Here is an 8,822-nt window from a genome sequence, read left to right as displayed (position 1 = left end):
GAGCAGCGAGTTTAATTCCCGTGGACATCAGCTAATTATTTCGCTAAATAGTTTCATTCAGAATCGCTATGATTAATGGCCCATTCTGTTTACGGCTTACGATTTGTCGTGATAAAAACAACAAAATATCCTCTATATAAACAGTGCTCGCCATACTTTTTATAACCTTGAATTTATGTATTCCCGACACCTTTCATAAAGATATTCAGATTTCCTCCAAGAAAGAGAGAATTTACAATAAAAACGAGCTATAAGTCTTTATAAGTTAAGTATACCTTAGTTTAACCAGACCACTGAGCTGATTAACAGCTCTCCTAGGGCTGGCCCGAAGGATTAGACTTATTTTACGTGGCTAAGAACCAATTGGTTACCTAGCAACGGGACCTACAGCTTATTGTGGAATCCGAACCACATTGTACCGAGAAATGAATTTCTATCACCAGAAATAAATTCCTCCAATTCTTCATTGGCCGGCCGGAGACTCGAACTCGGGCCTAGCAGAGTGCTAGCCGAGAACTCTACCGACTCTCCCAACGAGGAACTATAAGTCTTTATAATGATAATAATGTTGACCTATCCACGATTAGTATTTTATTGAGAGATGGTGAAAACAAATACTTTTTGGCGTAGGAAAGTTTTTTCATGTATTTTTTTCTTTAATTTTGTCAGTTAAATAAATGGAAGTGGATAAACAAAGATGGTGGGGCCAAAGCAAAAAGAAGTTATTCTATTCTTGATCATTCTAATTAGGACTATTAAACATACCATATCTAACAGATTATCAGTACAGTAGGTACGCTGGGGAATAATAATAATACATTGAAACTCACAACACTATCAATCTGCTCATTATTTGACTGATTTATTAGATTATTCGATTTACTGACGATTAACATCCTTAACCTCTATTTACTGAATACTTCCATGCTTAGCAGTGGAATTCATGTTTTTACATATTTTCAGAATCAAAATAATCATGTCCGTTTTCTACCGTAATGATTAGACTGTATGTGGAGTGGTGATTGTTAGAAAGATCTCTCTCTCTCTCTCTCTCTCTCTCTCTCTCTCTCTCTCTCTCTCTCTCTCTCTCTCTCTCTCTCTCTCTCTCTCTCTCTCTATGTTTAATATCTGGTTTTTGATAAGTCATTTTTTTTATGGACTTGACTTTCTTTTTTATTCTTCAGCTTTGAAGTGAATGATCCTTTTTGTATATCTGGAGATGCTGTGCCCATTTTAGGTTTCATATAAAAATATGTTTAAGGAGCCATTAATTAATCAGCTCTCTCTCTCTCTCTCTCTCTCTCTCTCTCTCTCTCTCTCTCTCTCTCTCTCTCTCTCTCTCTTAGATAAATAAGTTTCATCAGCATCCCATAAGTTGCTGCAATTATTTGCGTATGCGAGAAAGGCCAAGAATATCACTGAGTACCTCAACTACTTCCTTTTTCATTCTTACGGCGTCGTTTATTTTTCATCAGTTTTGTGTGTTTCGTAATGCCTGCTCACAGCTTACATACTTTGGTGACCTTTTTTTTTTTTGTAGTCGACTATTACCTTTGTATCTCAACACACTCTCTGGTCGAATACATGAAAAGTCACGGTTCATTTTTTAAGTAAGTTTTAGTTTTTTGTAAAAGAAAACTATTCAGATGGCTTTGTCTGTCCGTCCTCAGTTTTTCTGTCCGCCCTCAGATCTTAAAAACTACTGAGGCTAGAGGGCTGCAAATTGGTACGTTAATTATCCACTGTCCAATCATCAAACATACCAAATTGGAGCCCTCTAGCCTCAATATTTTGATTTTATTTAGTGTTAAGGTTAGCCATGATCGTGCGTATGGCACCGCTATAGGTGCCAACAACACAGGCCACCACCGGGCCATGGTTGGAAGTTTCATGGGCCGCGGATTAGAGTTTCATGGGCCGTGGCTGAGAGTTACATACAACATTATAAGCTGTACAGAAAACTCGATTTCTCCGAAGAACCTCAGGCACATATTTTACTTGTGTGTAAGTAGTCGACTATTACCTTTGTATCTCAACACACTCTCTGTTCTAATACATGAAAAGTCAGTGTTCAGTTTTTTTCCTGATCTCTATTTTAGTGTTGCGTCTTGTACTACGCTGCTTTTTATACTTGTCTGTGAGCACAGAGAATATTCTTTTGTGATCGCTGCTTTTGTGAGTGTGGTCTTGATTGATGGTAGTCTTAGAGTTCTTTTGAAGAAATTCTTGTTTGTTGAAGTTTCTGCCTCTCCAGACTAGAAGACTACTAAACACGGCGTTCCTTTTTGTTTACCTACTCTGGTCTTTTGTTAAATGACGTGCACGTCGTTTCCTTTAGCTTGACTTAATTTTTATTCAGCTGCTTTCTTTTCCCTATTAAATTATGTGTACTTCCCTTTAGCACGGCCTTGAGTTTTGTTTACTCTCGTTTTTTTTTTATATCAAACATCCTCCTTTTGTTATTACGTAACATACAGAACTCTACTTGTCATGGCAGTACTATTTGCTTAGCTACGCTCTGTAGATTTCATGAGTAGGAGGGATGTATTATTCTATTCATTTTGGCACATCCAAATTTTTAAGTTACGAAGCCCAATTGCCAAAATACGCTGGCCTATATCCAAGGAATGACTGATTATTGTTGATGTCAAGACAGACCTCATAATAAATATCTGAGAAGTTTTTTTCCGCCCCTCTCAAAAAGCATCTAACTCCCGCTATACCTTTTTCAGAGCCAAGAGCTAAATCCCCTTATGTGAGTGAATACTTTGTGTCCTACTCGTAGCAGAAGTATTATTGGAGAATATTCCGTTGGGGAAGTTTTGAATATATTGAGTATCAACTCTATAGACTACGAAATAATACACAGGCAGTTGTGAATAAACGACTTCAAGTCTTGCTTTTACCTTTCCTTCCAACTGCTGTTATTGTTATTGGTATTTTTGTTGTTTTGCGTTCTCTTAGGTCACGTGATTATGATATTCTTATCGTTAAGTCACTTTATTTTGTAGAAGCAGCCATTCATCTTCAGTTTAGCCAAACTGTGGTTATAGATTCGAGAGTCGTTTATTTTCAGTGTCATACTTCACAGTTTATCCTTTTTTTTATTTTCACAGATTTCGTTCATTAATGAAGCAAGCTGAAGAGACCAAGAGATAATAATAATACTTCACAAGACTCATTAAACATTAAATCCATTATAAATGATCCGCCAGGAATGTGTCAAGTGCAAAGTAGGCATTCCAGATGATATATGTAAAGCAAACAGTTCGAGAATTGAAGTGTTGAAACTCTGCGGAACTTGCCACCGAGATTTTATTAGAACATAAAATACAGGTCTTATAGCATACACTTTCTAGTTTAGACTTTTCTATCGCATTTTTATTTCTTGATTCATGCTTGGTCATTTGGACACGTTATTTCCCCGCTCGTATTCATACTGTATTGTACTGTTAGTACACAGCTGAAGTCCTCTGTCTGATGTTTTATGCCCAAGGAAGGCTGTGGTGCAAATGTAAAAGTTATTCCAACTTTGCATAATACGAGAGGGGTTCATGGAACCAAATTCCATTAATAAGAATGTATGATTAATGGTGTAGCCTAGTTTTCTAGTCTTTTCCCTTCCACATGGAGACTAAGGCGTTTTAACCCCCTGCTGAGATAAGTGTTCTGTTGCTGGGTCGAGGGATAATGTTTCGATTTTTCAGCTCATTAACGGGGTCGGGAGCACCAAGAGTTTCACAGCCTTAATTTTAGTAAGACGCAGTAACGACACGGTAAAAGTCTTCTGCAGGCAAAATAGTATCCAGCAAACAAAAGTCGAGATAAAACAGAGCTTACTGGAGCAAATATGTCATAAAGGAAGTAGCGCAGAAAGCAGATAGCTTTGGTCTTTAGTGGGTGTTTTGGGATAAGCGACTGCGTGTCTTCTTTTTCTCGAAATTGGGTCCAGTTTTATATATACTCAAGAGAGCAAATAGTCAAGCAAAACAAATACCTAATAAAGTAATTCGCTCAGAAAATAAGAGACCCAGAACAAAAGTAACTAAGGATAATAATGGAAAAAGAAAACTAATATCTCAGAGAGCACGTATCCCACAAAACAGGTTACTTCGAAATAAAGTACCCCAGATTGTCAACGAAGAAAATAGCCTGAAAAGAAAGTAGATTTTATAGCAGGAAGCCCAAGTATCACGTAGTTCAGAAAGCATATAACTCGAAAAAGTAATTATTAAAGAATAAAAATTTCCCAGGAGCAAATAAGTGAGATAGCTAATATGCTAGAAGGCAAATAATTTTAAAAGCAAATATAATTTTTTCCTATCGCAGAAAGAAAATTGTCCACATATAAAAAAACAGTTAATTTCATTTGAAACTGTTGCAGCTGTCAGTTCATGATATTGCTCTTTTATTTAAATATGGATACAATTATCAAGTCCTCATTTTTTTCAATGCAAAGGCTGATGGGACAACGATCTAGCGGCCTTCATTAGTCAAAATATTGAACATGAAAGGCTTTAGCAAAGGCACATGGAACATAAATGCAAGGATTTAGAAGTATAATATTTTGTAAATATATAATTTTTACATTATTTTATGCCTGGACTTTATAGTATGGGTACATTATTCAACAAGAAACTGTACATATTTGCTAGGGTTTGGTTAATCTTTCATTCGTTAGTGGCAAAGCAGTATGTCCACAATGGATGATATGTAATATGGTGAATTATTACTTAATGTTAAATATTTATAGTATGCCCGGACATTATTTTTTTATTTCCTGGTTTCATGGACGAAAACTATTTTTGGGTGGCTGCTACGAAGTTTGAAGAAATTTGTGCAGAATGTAATAATTCATATTTGAGGATATTAATTCATGGAGGCAGCATCTTTGAATATATTTGTTTTCTTGTCCCATATATGAAAGAGTATTTCTATCTGAGAATAGATAAAAATGAAAAGATGGGAATATATCAAGAGAAGTCAGTTAATATTTACGTTCAGAAAGATGGCAGCGGAATATGGCAAAAAGTGTAAAAAAAATTTTTTTAGAAACATTAAAAAGGGAAAGTAATGAAAAAAGAAATGTAAGGAATGGAATTCTGCATCTGGAAATATCAGCGTATGTTTGCTCATTACAAACATCAACAAAGAGAACCGCGGGGCATGCTTGCAGCAAACAAGACTGCGTTTAACGCTCTATATTTTCATTTTTTTTTTTACGCGACCAGAATTTCCGCTTTCCCGTTCGGCGTAAAAAAAAAATATTAAAAAGGAGAGAGAAAGTGAGAGCAGAAAACATGCCAGTATCATTTCCATGTCATAAAAGTACTGTGGCATTGATCTCTTCCCACTCCCCTCTTTCCTCTCTCATCCCCCCCTTCTCGTTTCCCCATCTCGTTCCTAAACTCCCCCCCCCACCCAATATTCCCACCACCCATTCCCTCCGTCCCTGTGGGAGGTTTGGGATTCATAAAAGCCGTATGGTTAGTACAGACTATAAACCCTCGTAATCACCCTGGCCCTAAGGTGGATGGTTATTGTCCTTTTGCATGGCAAGTGCACCCACTAGTGCACGCGTACGGCCACGATTGAGAGAGAGAGAGAGAGAGTTCATAGCAGAAATTCACATGAGAGTGTTGTAACTAAGTATTTAGAAGAAATAATGTCCGCCGCAGTGGCTCTATTTTGTTCATTTTTCATCTTCGTTATTTTTATATGCGTCCATTTGTTTAAACTTTTTTTTTATTTTCTGTTTGTATTTTACCGCAGGTCTGCTCTACATGTGGGCTTGTCCCACATAAACTTATGTACCGTATGTATGATAATATGGTCATTAACGTTTCGCTTCAGTTCTGCATAGTAATGTCTTAAAAGTCTATGTACTGAATTATGAATCTTACTGTTTCATAAGATGAAACTGGCGATATGTCATCACGGATTCTTCCCAATAGGAAAAAAAAAAATAAAATTGTGACTCGGTTTCTGGTCGTGATCATGCGGGGCAAGTCGAGCTGGAAAGAGGTGGTATTAGCTCTAGGTATGCTACTATGTCGTTTGTCCTTGACTGGCTGGGGCTTTCCCTATGCATACTAGGTAACTGATTACGATAATCAATGGTCTTTTGCCACAATCTGGATTAGTGCCTGACGGGTTTGTGTGTGTGTGTGTATGTATGGTGCGGTATCCTGTCAGTAGTCCTCATTCTTCCATCCTTATTTTTCTTTTTATTATGATTAATGTGCTGTTGTTTAACAGAACTCTCTAATGTACAGTATATGTTCGTCAGTGCAGAATGGACCACTTTTGACCCAAATAAGAATGTAATCATTTGGTAGTTTTCATATGACTAGGCAACACGATGTTATTTGGAATGCAGAGAATTCATTCCTCATTCAGTTGTTGTTTGGCTTTTATACTGAGTCCACACATTCACTCTCAATTAAATAGGCTCAACAATGGTTGTGTTTGTTTATATTTTGTCTAGTTGTTTCTCTTTATCGATTCATTAGTCTTACAGTTAATTGCTTTTAGGCATTCATTTGTAATTCCGGTAATTGTTTGTCTGGGTTGCTCCATTTACTCCATTATTCAGTTTGCCATTCGTTCACCATGAAATATATATTTCTATTCACGCTTTGACTAATTGATTGATCAACAGGTATTTCATGTATATCAGTTATATTCATGTTCCTTGTGGACTTAGAAAGCTTTTGTCTCAATTCGTGAATGATAATACACGAAGGATGTATATATGTGTTATTTCATCGAGCATTGAATCATACCCCATTTTCATGAAACTGCTGCCTGGTTTGTGTAACTAATTTTATACATACCTAAAAATTTAGTTAGGCTTTGCAAGAACGCAGATTGACCTACGGAATAGAATTACTGGCGTCATTCACAAAACTCAAGAACTGGAGTGTAAGTAATATCTGGTATTTCAGAGTCGTACAGAGAGAAAGAAGCGTCCCATACCTTCCAACGGAAGCACAAAAACTAATGAATAACAAAATCGAATAGGGGCATGTTGTGTTATAGAAAAAACAGTAGGCCTGGCAAATGGGCGATTGATAACGTGCCCGCATTCTGAGATAAAGCGAGGGTTGTGGTGGCATACGAGGAAGTTGCGCACATCAGATGGGCGCATGTGGGCGTAGAAAAGGGTCGGGTAAAACAGACATACGTATATTATCGTATTGGCACAAGAGAAGGACGTATAATGGCATAGAAGGCGTTGGACATAACGATTGCATGCATAAGGGCTTAGAAAGAATTGGAACCCATTAGATGGTCGCTTAACGTCATAGAAAATATTATGCGCTATAGTTGGCCGTATTGCGTCGCAGAAAGAAATTAGGCACGAAGTAAGCGACCGGCGGAGCATAGAGAAATTAGGCAGAAAACAGATGGACGTATAATGGATTAGAAATAGGTTGGGTACAACAGATGGACAAATAGTGGCACAGAAAGAAGTGACACGAAGAAGTTGGGCACAGGCCACAAAACTGATGGACGGATAGTGGAATAGAGTGAGCTCGGTCACAACAGATGAATGTACAGTTGCCTAGGAAGAAGTTATGCGCGTGAGAAGGACGTAGGGTGGTGTAGAAAGAAGTTTAACACAACAACTGAACACATAGTGGAACGCGAAGAAGTTGAACACTAAACAGATGGACGGATAGTAGGTAGAAAGAACTTGGTCTCAACAGCTGAACGTATTGTGGCATATAGAGATGTTAGGCACATCAGGTGGAAGTATGGTGCCACAGAAAGAGGTCGAGGTTAACAGATGAACATTTGATGGGGAAGACAGTACCTGGGTATTGGAGATGGACCCTCAAAAAGGTTTAGGCAAGAGAGGAGTGCAAGGTGAAATGAAAGTTGGGGTCGTGATAGCCGTAGAGTACGGCGTGTGATGTAGGGAAAAAATCGAGGGGGTGAGACCATAGGAGAAAAAAGAAAAGAAAAGAAAGTGAGCTTCCAGTATGCGTGTGTGATATCGTGAAAAATAATGGCACTTTATAGAATATAAAATGGGCGTAAAAGAGGGGCGTGTGATGGCATGGTGAAAAGTGATAGCGCAGAAAATAAAGGTGGGCGTAACAGAAGGGGTGTGTGGTGGGGAAGACTCGAACTATAGATTTAACGGTCGTGCAAATGACCGACAATCTGGAATTCTCGGTCCAATAAATCAGGATTTACTGGGCTTAGCCGTGGACCGTCGGGCGAGCGTTAACTTAGCTCGTAAAAGAACTGGGTGGGGATTTGGGGTTGGGGGGAGAGTGAGTGTAATGGAGGTGAGAGAGGTGGGGAGGGACAACAGACGGAAGGAGGTGCTTTAGATTGATCGGTCGTATTTCTGGTTCTCTCATTCTCTCTCTCCCAATATTTTTTCTTTCATTCTTTTCTTTCCTTTATTTTTACATTTGTACTGTATTCTGTTGGCCGAGACCTGAAATAAAGTATTATTATTATTATTATTATTATTATTATTATTATTATTATTCAATTTCTTGCATTTCATAATTTTTAAATTTTTGGGTTTGGTAATTTTTTTAAAATTTAAATTTTATTATTTTAAATTCTAATTATTATTATTATTATTATTATTATTATTATTATTATTATTATTATTATTATATTTTACAGTTTGTTGCATATCGTAATTTTTGCTTATTTTGGGGTTTGGTATTATTTTTTTTAATCAAATCTTACTACTTATGTTTGGAAGCCTTAGTTTTATTATGCCTTTTTCTTGTGCTATTTTCCCTGCTTCGCTTTTCCTGTTATTAGTTTTCTGTGATTTCATTTTCTTTGCT

Source organism: Macrobrachium rosenbergii, chromosome 48 (genome assembly GCF_040412425.1).
Source record: "Macrobrachium rosenbergii isolate ZJJX-2024 chromosome 48, ASM4041242v1, whole genome shotgun sequence".
Taxonomy (NCBI): Eukaryota; Metazoa; Arthropoda; class Malacostraca; order Decapoda; family Palaemonidae; genus Macrobrachium; species Macrobrachium rosenbergii.
Note: the sequence above shows the minus strand (reverse complement) of the source record.